At 51.0% G+C, this 12,412-nt stretch overlaps 1 protein-coding gene across 4 annotated transcripts in view; it reads left to right on the forward strand.

Annotated features, from left to right (window-relative positions):
* The window catches only part of LOC149334803 (uncharacterized), a 336,596-nt gene that overhangs the window by 107,730 nt on the left and 216,454 nt on the right, over positions 1 to 12,412 (forward strand). The window lies entirely within an intron of this gene.

Consider the following 12,412-nt stretch of genomic DNA (forward strand, 5'->3'; position numbering starts at 1 on the left):
ACACCAGGGCTCCCGAGGCAGGGCCGCTCATGGTCGCACGCCCCTTGACACAATGGCTAATGCGGATTATTATAGGTCCCATTTGAAGCCGGGCACTCCCGAGAACGCGGGAATTGCTAAAAATGGCTTCGGTAAAGCGGCGCCGCATAGAATATGGTCGGTTGATTCTACCGCGACGTAATCGCTTCACGCGTCGCTTCTTAAGGCGAAAGCGTTAAATGGCTCATTCGCCCGTCCTTCCGGCGTTACATCCAGCGCCTGAGATGATTCATCGACGAGCGCAGCTGACGTCATCAAAGCGATGACGGGCGTCCACTGAGATCTGAGGCAGTAACTGCGAAATTTCGTTTCCTTAAGAACAAATTTAATTTCCTTCATTACCGCCCTCTTTCATCTTTCACTCCCACTTCCTCGTGGTGTACCTTCCTGTATGGTGCGGTTTGCATGTCCAGCGAGATGTCAGAGAATTACTGCGCCATTTTCTCTCCTCAAAAACCCTTGCGTTCAAAGGCGTTTCCAACAGGCAAGATATCGCGCCGAACAGGTAGTGTTGTTCCATGGACTCCCTTTCAGCGCTACAACACGCGTTCCACTTCTAAGGCGAAGCTTAAGCATAGTTAATTAGCCAGAACTAGAGCTTAAGGTTTGATTTATGTGGCTTGAATTTTGGAGTTAATTTTGTCCTCTAGCCTCTTGAATACCTCAGCAAGGGTGAGCTTGGGCTGCGTGTATTCGCACGTCTTTTTGTTAGTGGATGAAGCGATGGCGACGCCACCAAGCTTTCACTGACATTGGCCGCCACCTACATCTGCTCTTGTGTTTGATTTTAGAGCAAGCCGGGATTGGCCCATCTTCTTGCATTTTCCTTCTGTAACTGTTCTGCTCTTTCAGTGAGTAGTGTTAGTAAGACTGTCAGCCACCTTTCTCAATGGGAGCACCTTCTCTGCCCCCCCCCCCCCCCCCATGCGAATTATTTTTGGAGGCTTTATCTACCCAGCTCACCTCTTTTTGGTAGGCTGCCGTCTTGTTCTTCACTCACGAGGCCGATGGCGATCACGCTCGGCAGAACGAGCGTACTCTGGATTTCGATACTGCCCTGGAACTAATGTGGGCTCTGGATCCTGAACAGCTCGTAGAGCCTGAATGTACGGTCCTATGAACCGAGACGACGGAAGGAGACTAAGCGGCCGCGACAGCTTTCGTCCTGTCTGGTCCTAGGTCGGCTCCACCGGTCGGATGTCTTATGTGAAGGATTTCCCATCTTGTCTTGGGTATTTCCCACTTGAGTTGCTTGATCACATATGGAGGCCTGTTGATCTAACATTAGTTCTCGAGTTTTTGTTGCGCCCTGGGCTACGGGCCCCACGCAGCTTTCACGGAAACCTAGGAGTTCGCGTGCTGGTGGCCCGACATTGAATGCGCGTGGATGTAGTTATGTTCGCACAATCCCTGCGTGATCCAGTTGCTGCTAGCAGAGGCGCCAGTAGCTCGCAGCTCACACGTGTTTGTAAAATTAGGAGACCACTGGGCTTACGTTGTCACATGCTGGAAAGGAGAAATCTTTACTCGCGTTGCAGCACTGCATGACTCATCCCGAAAACTCCGCGCAGCGATGTTTCCTTTCTTAATCGTGTTTCGAAGCACATATACCAGGCCTTTAATTGAGCTCTGAATCTGTCTAAAAGTAAGGTGAACAATTGTCCTAACGTTTTCACACCTTTGTCATTAGAGGTGCCTTAGATGCTGAGGTATACGGTTGAGAAGAAAAAACGTGTTGCTCGATTACTTTGGCAAAAGGGGTGGGTACGTCACTGAAGCCTGCTCTGCGGGAAGCGACCCACGCTCTAAAAGGGTTTTTAGTAGCTTGGCAGGTGTGTACACTTGGCAGGCCTTATCAATGGCTATGTGTAGGGTATACATAAAGGCATTCAATGAAGTTACCTTAAGGTTAAAGGCCTCTAGGACAATTGTCTTTTCTGTAAAGGCTTTTAGGGCAAACCCGTTATTGTAATCACCTATAAGGTGAAGACCTTCGTGGTAAACGCGTACCCGTTAATGAATTTTACTGATAATGCCTTTGGGCAAAAAGCCTTCATGGTTAAGGGCTTTCAGTCTGGTGCATCTCGGTCAAAAGCTTTTAGGGTATAAAGTTCAGTGCGAATGCCTCTAGGTCAAAAAACGTGTAGTCGCGCCACATTAATACCACGAGTGTTAATATGTACGACTCGAATTATGGGCAGTTGTATGCATAAATCTTCTTCAATGTATTGTCGCCTTCTTGATATGAAATGCCGCTTTCTGGACAATGGACAGGGCGAAAATGGACTCAGCCTTTCGAGCTCGATCCATTGTTGTGGCGTTTATGTGGAGAAAATGAGAGGAAAGTCTATACTGCCCCAATCCAATCTTTCGGTTGCTGCGCTCTGAACACATGACCCGATTGATACCGGAGTGGGGAAGTGCAAGTGGTTGGGTGCTGGCCTCTGTAGCGTGAGCTACACTGGATAATGTTGAGCACTTTGGCGTGGCTCCTGGAGAGCCTGGGTGCGTATGCGCGAGAAAGCGACATCACTGCCCACAGCTGGCGTGCCTCGTCCCGCGCGCTCGCCTCCCTTTCCTTACAATGTTCGGAGTGTAAAACCTAGACAAGGTCAGCGCCACTAAACACAACGAATGCCGGCGTCGTATGGCTTCACCTAAAAGCAGGATTAAGGCATGTACTGACCCAAGGAGCCTCAATGCACCATTCCTCTCCTTAAAATGATCGGAGTGTAGAATGTTGTCAGTGCCAAAGCCAATGAACACAACGAACGCCGACGGCTTATGGATACAGCGCCACGTTTCTCGGAGAACGTTACTGCAATGCATGCACCACGCACCTGCAAGGGGCTGAGTAAGACGGAGGAGCGAACTTCAAGGCGCCTGCAGACATGTACTGTACTCTTTCCTCCAATCATAAAACATTACGTTCCTAACACGGATGGGCGATTCCCGTAGTGTGGGGAGAGCTGTGATCTTCCACATGGTGTGGGCATGTACTCAAAATCCCCACCTCCCCCTTCCCCTACCCCTTCCAGAGAGGCATGGGAGACATTCCTCCTCAACTGCTCCTCGCTTGAGGCCCAAATAGCACTGGTGAAACAGGCGAGAGACGGGGCCGCGTCATGCGGTGTCCCGGACTGGGGACGCCGACCATGTAGCGGGGCCACTCTGTGGCTCCCGAACTATTTCACAAAATAAGTTTTCACCACCACCTGTCACTACCGCCACTTAGCTTAATGCACGGTTGAGGTGTCCACTCTTTGAAGAGAGCATTTATGTGCCTTCACTCTGGTTCAGGTGCCCATGGAAATGTGAGAACCTCGGCCTCACGTCACGCTACGTATATCCTGGCATGGCAGAGCTAAGCCACGGCGAATTTTTTAGACTGCAGCTCTTTGGCGCCCGTTCCTGCGTTTCGCGTCGTCACCGCAGCCGTTGCCATCGCTGTTGGCCATTTTAACCAGTCGGGGACACCTTAGTCACGCTTTAAGCAGATACCTATGGAGCGGGATCTTTAAAATCAAAGAGAAGGCGCATAACTGCTCTCCTGGAACAGTCAACACCTCAATCGTGTTTTAAGCTCTTGGTGGTAGTGACAGATGTGTGCTGCATGCGTTTGAATTGGCAACGTTGCGCCTTTTTAACGAAAGCAAGTGCGCATAAGTTGCTCCCTGGGTCAGTGGACAACTTAATCGCGCGTATATGTATGTGGAGTGTTGAGAGATGTAGGCTGCAGGTATTGACTACTTTGTGCCAGATAGGCGGCGCAGAAGCAATAGGCCTTCGGCGTCCATTATGTTATTGGCGTTAGCGTTGACAACGTTTAATTTTAAGGAAAGGAAGTGGGCATAACTAGCACCCTGGGTCAGTGGGCACCTGAATCACGTTTATAGGTACGTGGGGTGATGAGATGTAGAGCCACTGAAATCGGGTGGAGCCATTGCAGTAATTGCAATTTCCCATAAGATGGTGCGCACTGTGGGAAGCTGGAAGCGAGAGTTCAGTCTTGTACGCGGTCTTCAGAAAACATTTGCCACTGATTTTGCCATACCCATGAAAAGGCGTAGAACGCGGCCCTGCAAAAGCGCCACATGTATAATTTTGTATCTAAGACAGCCGGAGAACCAAACGCAACCGAACTCACTACGCGACTGAGGCGAGGTCGGTTCAGGTCGGGCGGGCTGTGGCATGGCCGGGCGGCGCGGACCAGGCGCTCACGGCCGACGTCCACGGCAGGCGCAGGACACCGAAGCTCCGGGACCAGGATGGCGATGAAGGGTCCGCAGCACGTCACACTAAATGTAACGTGGCGGCCAGCTGAAGAATGAGGCGCGGTGAACGATGGCTATGAGATGATTTAATGGCCGCTGGCCTAGCGCGAGCGCTCCGTCCCGCGCCACTGCCAGCTTCGTCTTCGTCACAATATGCTTTGGCGATATCCAAAGTGACTGAAGCCTGCACCTCTTTTCTCTGCATTTCAACGCTAATCTTGCTTTTCAAGTTTTACTGGGCCGAATGTTATCGATTACAAAACCTTTCCTAGTATCTTTGAAAAGTAGGACTTTTTTCTCGACAACGCATGCTGATAAGCACTGTGGAACATCCGATCAAATTACAGCAAGATATTTTGAATCGCTTTAAAAATGAACCTGTGGCTTGAGTCAAACTTGCATCATCTTCGTCTTAATTTCATTCGCTGCCGTCGAAGCAGGGGGCGGCGCCGCGCGTGAGCCAATCTGCGCGCTGCGCGCGGCGGGCTGCGCGCTGCGTGCACCGAGCTCCACGAGGGCCTCGTGCCTCCCAGTACAGCTTCATCCGCCGCAAGGCTCGGACGTGATTGTTTCTTCTCCGACCCCTGCCGTGTTGAAGGCGATCTTTGCTCCAGCAGTCTCCAGCGTGGAACAGCCTGCCTGTTCTGCATTACCACCTAGGACCTACAGTGCCGGAGGCTTGACTTAACAGTGAGTGGCTGCATGAGCAGCAGTTCTTCTGGTATCTTTGCTGCCCACTCCTCCCGGGTGCCGGTTCGAAGCAGCCTTGGCAGGCCGATTCAGGCGGCCGAATGTTTCACCCACGCTCGAATAAACGGTCGCTTGCGCCTCTCTCGTCTTCCGGCGTCTCGGTTATCTCACAGGCGTTGCAAAATGAGGGAAGCTTAACTGTTGATTACCGGTTCTAACGCCGGTTTATCGCCCAGCTCATGTGTTGACGCAGGTAGCCATTCGTGTTCTTCCCTTCACCGCAGCGCTGACCACGAGACAGTTGAGCTATGGCAAACCGAGTCAAGTCGTTGCTTGCATGACTTGGCTGGGATCCCTCGATTCCGAGCGTTATATTGGTGCTCTCCTGCCACTCCTCCCAAGCCAACGCTCAGGTGCCGCAATTGTATGCTTACATTGATTATTATACGTACTGTGGGCATTGAGAGTATGCGTTACTGCTGCGCTGCATGAGACATATTTGGGTATTGTTCCGCCTGAGTAGATACCGGGCTTAGCACTGCGTTTTACCATCATGTATTCGGACAGCGACACCAGGGCTCCCGAGGCAGGGCCGCTCATGGTCGCACGCCCTTTACACAATGGCTAATGCGGATTAATATAGGTCCCATTTGAAGCCGGGCACTCCCGAGAACGCGGGAATTGCTAAAAATGGCTTCGGTAAAGCGGCGCCGCATAGAATATGGTCGGTTGATTCTACCGCGACGTAATCGCTTCACGCGTCGCTTCTTAAGGCGAAAGCGTTAAATGGCTCATTCGCCCGTCCTTCCGGCGTTACATCCAGCGCCTGAGATGATTCATCGACGAGCGCAGCTGACGTCATCAAAGCGATGACGGGCGTCCACTGAGATCTGAGGCAGTAACTGCGAAATTTCCTTTCCTTAAGAACAAATTTCATTTCCTTCATTACCGCCCTCTTTCATCTTTCACTCCCACTTCCTCGTGGTGTACCTTCCTGTATGGTGCGGTTTGCATGTCCAGCGAGATGTCAGAGAATTACTGCGCCATTTTCTCTCCTCAAAAACCCTTGCGTTCAAAGGCGTTTCCAACAGGCAAGACATCGCGCCGAACAGGTAGTGTTGTTCCATGGACTCCCTTTCAGCGCTACAACACGCGTTCCACTTCTAAGGCGAAGCTTAAGCATAGTTAATTAGCCAGAACTAGAGCTTAAGGTTTGATTTATGTGGCTTGAATTTGGGAGTTAATTTTGTCCTCTAGCCTCTTGAATACCTCAGCAAGGGTGAGCTTGGGCTGCGTGTATTGGCACGTCTTTTTGTTAGTGGATGAAGCGATGGCGACGCCACCAAGCTTTCACTGACATTGGCCGCCACCTACATCTGCAAGCCGGGATTGGCCCATCTTCTTGCATTTTCCTTCTGTAACTGTTCTGCTCTTTCAGCGAGTAGTGTTAGTAAGACTGTCAGCCACCTTTCTCAATGGGAGCACCTCCTCTGCCCCCCCCCCCCCCCCCCCCCCATGCGAATTATTTTTGGAGGCTTTATCTACCCAGCTCACCTCTTTATGGTAGGCTGCCGTCTTGTTCTTCACTCACGAGGCCGATGGCGATCACGCTCGGCAGAACGAGCGTACTCTGGATTTCGATACTGCCCTGGAACTAATGTGGGCTCTGGATCCTGAACAGCTCGTAGAGCCTGAATGTACGGTCCTATGAACCGAGACGACGGAAGGAGACTAAGCGGCCGCGACAGCTTTCGTCCTGTCTGGTCCTAGGTCGGCTCTACCGGTCGGATGTCTTATGTGAAGGATTTCCCATCTTGTCTTGGGTATTTCCTACTTGAGTTTCTTGATCACATATGGAGGCCTGTTGATCTAACATTAGTTCTCGAGTTTTTGTTGGGCCCTGGGCTACGGGCCCCACGCAGCTTTCACGGAAACCTAGGAGTTCGCGTGCTGGTGGCCCGACATTGAATGGGCGTGGATGTAGTTATGTTCGCACAATCCCTGCGTGATCCAGTTGCTGTTAGCAGAGGCGCCAGTAGCTCGCAGCTCACACGTGTTTGTAAAATTAGGAGACCACTGGGCTTACGTTGTCACATGCTGGAAAGGAGAAATCTTTACTGGCGTTGCAGCACTGCATGACTCATCCCGAAAACTCCGCGCAGCGATGTTTCCTTTCTTAATCGTGTTTCGAAGCACATATACCAGGCCTTTAATTGAGCTCCGAATCTGTCTAAAAGTAAGGTGAACAATTGTCCTAACGTTTTCACACCTTTGTCATTAGAGGTGCCTTAGAATCTGAGGTATACGGTTGAGAAGAAAAAACGTGCTGCTCGATTACTTTGGCAAAAGGGGTGGGTACGTCACTGAAGCCTGCTCTGCGGGAAGCGACCCACGCTCTAAAAGGGTTTTTAGTAGCTTGGCAGGTGTGTACACTTGGCAGGCCTTATCAATGGCTATGTGTAGGGTATACATAAAGGCATATTCAATGAAGTTACCTTAAGGTTAAAGGCCTCTGGGACAGTTGTCTTTTCTGTAAAGGCTTTTAGGGCAAACCCGTTATTGTAATCACCTTTAGGGTGAAGACCTTCGTGGTAAACGCGTACCCGTTAATGAATTTTACTGATAATGCCTTTGGGCCAAAAGCCTTCATGGTTAAGGGCTTTCAGTCTGGTGCATCTCGGTCAAAAGCTTTTAGGGTATAGGCGTTCAGTGCGAATGCCTCTAGGTCAAAAAACGTGTAGTCGCGCCACATTAATACCACGAGGGTTAATATGTACGACTCGAATTATGGGCAGTTGTATGCATAAATCTTCTTCAATGTATTGTCGCCTTCTTGATAAGAAATGCCGCTTTCTGGACAATGGACAGGGCGAAAATGGACTCAGCCTTTCGAGCTCGATCCATTGTTGTGGCGTTTATGTGGAGAAAATGAGAGGAAAGTCTATACTGCCCCAATCCAATCTTTCGGTTGCTGCGCTCTGAACACATGACCCGATTGATACCGGAGTGGGGAAGTGCAAGTGGTTGAGTGCTGGCCTCTGTAGCGTGAGCTACACTGGATAATGTTGAGCACTTTGGCGTGGCTCCTGGAGAGCCTGGGTGCGTATACGCGAGAAAGCGACATCACTGCCCACAGCTGGCGTGCCTCGTCCCGCGCGCTCGCCTCCCTTTCCTTACAATGTTCGGAGTGTAAAACCTAGACAAGGTCAACGCCAATAAACACAACGAATTCCGGCGTCGTATGGCTTCACCTAAAAGCAGGATTAAAGCATGTACTGACCCAAGGAGCCACAATGCACCCTTCCTCTCCTTAAAATGATCGGAGTGTAGAATGTCAGTGCCAAAGCCAATGAACACAACGAACACCGACGGCTTATGGATACAGCGCCACGTTTCTCGCAGAACGTTACTGCAATGCATGCACCACGCACCTGCAAGGGGCTGAGTAAGACGGAGGAGCGAACTTCAAGGCGCCTGCAGACATGTACTGTACTCTTTCCTCCAATCATAAAACATTACGTTACGTTCCTAACACGGATGGGCGATTCCCGCAGTGTGGGGAGAGCTGTGATCTTCCACATGGTGTGGGCATGTACTCAAAATCCCCACCTCCCCCTTCCCCTACCCCTTCCAGAGAGGCATGGGAGACATTCCTCCTCAACTGCTCCTCGCTTGAGGCCCAAAGGGCTCTGGTGAAACAGGCGAGAGACGGGGCCGCGTCATGCGGTGTCCCGGACTGGGGACGCCGACCATGTAGCGGGGCCACTCTGTGGCTCCCGAACTATTTCACAAGTTTTCACCACCACCTGTGACTACCGCCACTTAGCTTAATGCACGGTTGAGGTGCCCACTCTTTGAAGAGGGCATTTATGTGCCTTCACTCTGGTTCAGGTGCCCATGAAAATGTGAGAACCTCGGCCTCACGTCACGCTACGTATATCCTGGCATGACAGAGAAAAGCCACGGCGAATTTTTTAGACTGGAGCTCTTTGGCGCCCTTTCCTGCGTTTCGCGTCGTCACCGCAGCCGTTGCCATCGCTGTTGGCCATTTTAACCAGTCGGGGACACCTTAGTCACGCTTTAAGCAGATACCTATGGAGCGGGATCTTTAAAATCAAAGAGAAGGCGCATAACTGCTCTCCTGGAATAGTCAACACCTCAATCGTGTTTTAAGCTACTTGGTGGTAGTGACAGATGTGTGCTGCATGCGTTTGAATTGGCAACGTTGCGCCTTTTTAACGAAAGCAAGTGCGCATAAGTTGCTCCCTGGGTCAGTGGACAACTTAATCGCGCGTATATGTATGTGGAGTGTTGAGAGATGTAGGCTGCAGGTATTGACTACTTTGTGCCAGATAGGCGGCGCAGAAGCAATAGGCCTTCGGCGTCCATTGTGTTATTGGCGTGAGCGTTGACAACGTTTAATTTTAAGGAAAGAAAGTGGGCATAACTAGCACCCTGGGTCAGTGGGCGCCTGAATCACGTTTATAGGTACGTGGGGTGATGGGATGTAGAGCCACTGAAATCGAGTGGAGCCATTGCAGACATTGCAATTTCCCATAAGATGGTGCGCACTGTGGGAAGCTGGAAGCGAAAGTTCAGTCTTGTACGCGGTCTTCAGAAAACATTTGCCACTGATTTTGCCATACCCATGAAAAGGCGTAGAACGCGGCCCTGCAAAAGCGCCACATGTATAATTTTGTATCTAAGACAGCCGGAGAACCAAACGCAACCGAACTTACTACGCGACTGATAGCCGGCTCATCTTCAGAATAATGGTCGGCCATCTTATTGAGGGCTGTGTACGTCACACCTTAAAAATTTATTGACTCCCGATGCGGCATTTTATCGGCACAAAATAGCAGAGAAATGAAGAAAACGCTGGTGGGTCGGTCGGGTCGGTGTCTGGGGTCGGTGGAGTCTTAGGTCGTCGTGTCTTGTGGTCCGGGCGGCGGACGGGGCTGGGGTGAGCGGCGAGGTCTGTTCAGGTCGGGCGGGTTGTGGCATGGCCGGGCGGCGCGGACCAGGCTACCACGGCCGACGTCCACGGCAGGCGCAGGACACCGAAGCTCCGGGACCAGGATGGCGATGAAGGGTCCGCAGCACGTCACACCAAATGAAACGTGGCGGCCAGCTGAAGAATGAGGCGCGGTGAACGATGGCTATGAGATGATTTAATGGCCGCTGGCCTAGCGCGAGCGCTCCGTCCCGCGCCACTGACAGCTTCGTCTTCGTCACAATATGCTTTGGCGATATCCAAAGTGGCTGAAGCCTGCACCTCTTTTCTCTGCATTTCAACGCTAATCTTGCTTTTCAAGTTTTACTGGGCCGAATGTTATCGATTAAAAAACCTTTCCTAGTATGAGTAGGAAGTAGGAAGTAGGAAGTAGTAGTAGTAGTAGGACTTTTTTCTCGACAACGCATTCTGATAAGCACTGTGGAATATCCGATCAAATTACAGCGAGATATTTTGAATCGCTTTAAAAATGGACCTGTGGCTTGAGTCAAACTTGCATCATCTTAGTCTTCATTTCATTCGCTGCCGTCGAAGCAGGGGGCGGCGCCGCGCGTGAGCCAATCTGCGCGCTGCGCGCGGCGGGCTTCGCGCTGCGTGCACCGAGCTCCACGAGGGCCTCGTGCCTCCCAGTACAGCTTCATCCGCCGCAAGGCTCGGACGTGATTCTTTCTTCTCCGACCCCTGCCGTGTTGAAGGCGATCTTTGCTCCAGCAGTCTCTAGCGTGGAACAGCCTGCCTGTTCTGCATTACCACCTAGGACCTACAGTGCCGGAGGCTTGACTTAACAGTGAGTGGCTGCATGAGCAGCAGTTCTTCTGGTATCTTTGCTGCCCACTCCTCCCGGGTGCCGGTTCGAAGCAGCCTTGGCAGGCCGATTCAGGCGGCCGAATGTTTCACCCACGCTCGAATAAACGGTCGCTTGTGCCTCTCTCGTCTTCCGGCGTCTCGGTTATCTCACAGGCGTTGCAAAATGAGGGAAGCTTAACTGTTCATTACCGGTTCTAAAGCCGGTTTATCGCCCAGCTCATGTGTTGACGCAGGTAGCCATTCGTGTTCTTCCCTTCACCGCAGCGCTGACCACGAGACAGTTGAGCTATGGCAAACCGAGTCAAGTCGTTGCTTGCATGACTTGGCTGGGATCCCTCGATTCCGAGCGTCATATTGGTGCTCTCCTGCCACTCCTCCCAAGCCAACGCTCAGGTGCCGCAATTGTATGCTTACATTGATTATTATACGTACTGTGGGCATTGAGAGTATGCGTTACTGCTGCGCTGCATGAGACATATTTGGGTATTGTTCCGCCTGAGTAGATACCGGGCTTAGCACTGCGTTTTACCATCATGTATTCGGACAGCGACACCAGGGCTCCCGAGGCAGGGCCGCTCATGGTCGCACGCCCCTTTGACACAATGGCTAATGCGGATTATTATAGGTCCCATTTGAAGCCGGGCACTCCCGAGAACGCGGGAATTGCTAAAAATGGCTTCGGTAAAGCGGCGCCGCATAGAATATGGTCGGTTGATTCTAGCGCGACGTAATCGCTTCACGCGTCGCTTCTTAAGGCGAAAGCGTTAAATGGCTTATTCTCCCGTCCTTTCGGTGTTACATCCAGCGCCTGAGATGACTCATCGACGAGCGCAGCTGACGTCATCAAACCGATGACGGGCGTCTACTGAGATCTGAGGCAGTACCTGCGCAATTTCCTTTCCGCAAGAACAAATGTCATTTCCTTCATTACGGCCCTCTTTCATCTTTCACTCCCACTTCCTCGTAGTGCACCTTCCTGTATGGTGCGGTTTGCACGTCCAGCGAGATGTCAAGAGAATTACTGCGCCATTTTCTCTCCTCAAAAAGAGTTGCTTTCAAAGGCGTTTGCAATAGGCAAGAGATCGCGCCGAAAGGGTGGTGGTGTTCCGTGGACTGTCCTTCAGCGCTGCAACATGCTGTCGCTTTCCACTCCTAAAGGTTAAGCTTATGAATAATTAGCTGTTAATAAGCATTTAGTAATTAATAAGTGACTTACCATTAATTAGCAATTAGTCATTACTTGATAATTTGTCTATATTGTGACGCCATCTAGTGGTGAAGTCAGCAGTGTAAATTTAAAGTGGTGCAGAAAACGCTTTCACCTCTACGCACTTCAGACAAAGTGCGCCTTGAATTTTTTTGTCCTCTAGTCTCTTGAATACCTCTGCAAGGGTGAGCTTGGGCTGCGTGTATTCGCACATCTTTTTGTTAGTGGAGGAAGCGATGGCGACGCCACCATGTTTTCACTGACATTGGCCGCCACGTACATCTGCTCTTGTGATTGATTTTAGAGCAAGCCGGAATTAACCCATCTTCTTGCATTTTCCTTTTGTAACTCTTCTGCTTTTTCAGTGAGTTTGTTTACAGT

The sequence above is a fragment of the Amblyomma mixtum genome, chromosome 7 (genome assembly GCF_055824585.1).
Source record: "Amblyomma mixtum isolate Tamu chromosome 7, ASM5582458v1, whole genome shotgun sequence".
NCBI lineage: Eukaryota > Metazoa > Arthropoda > Arachnida > Ixodida > Ixodidae > Amblyomma > Amblyomma mixtum.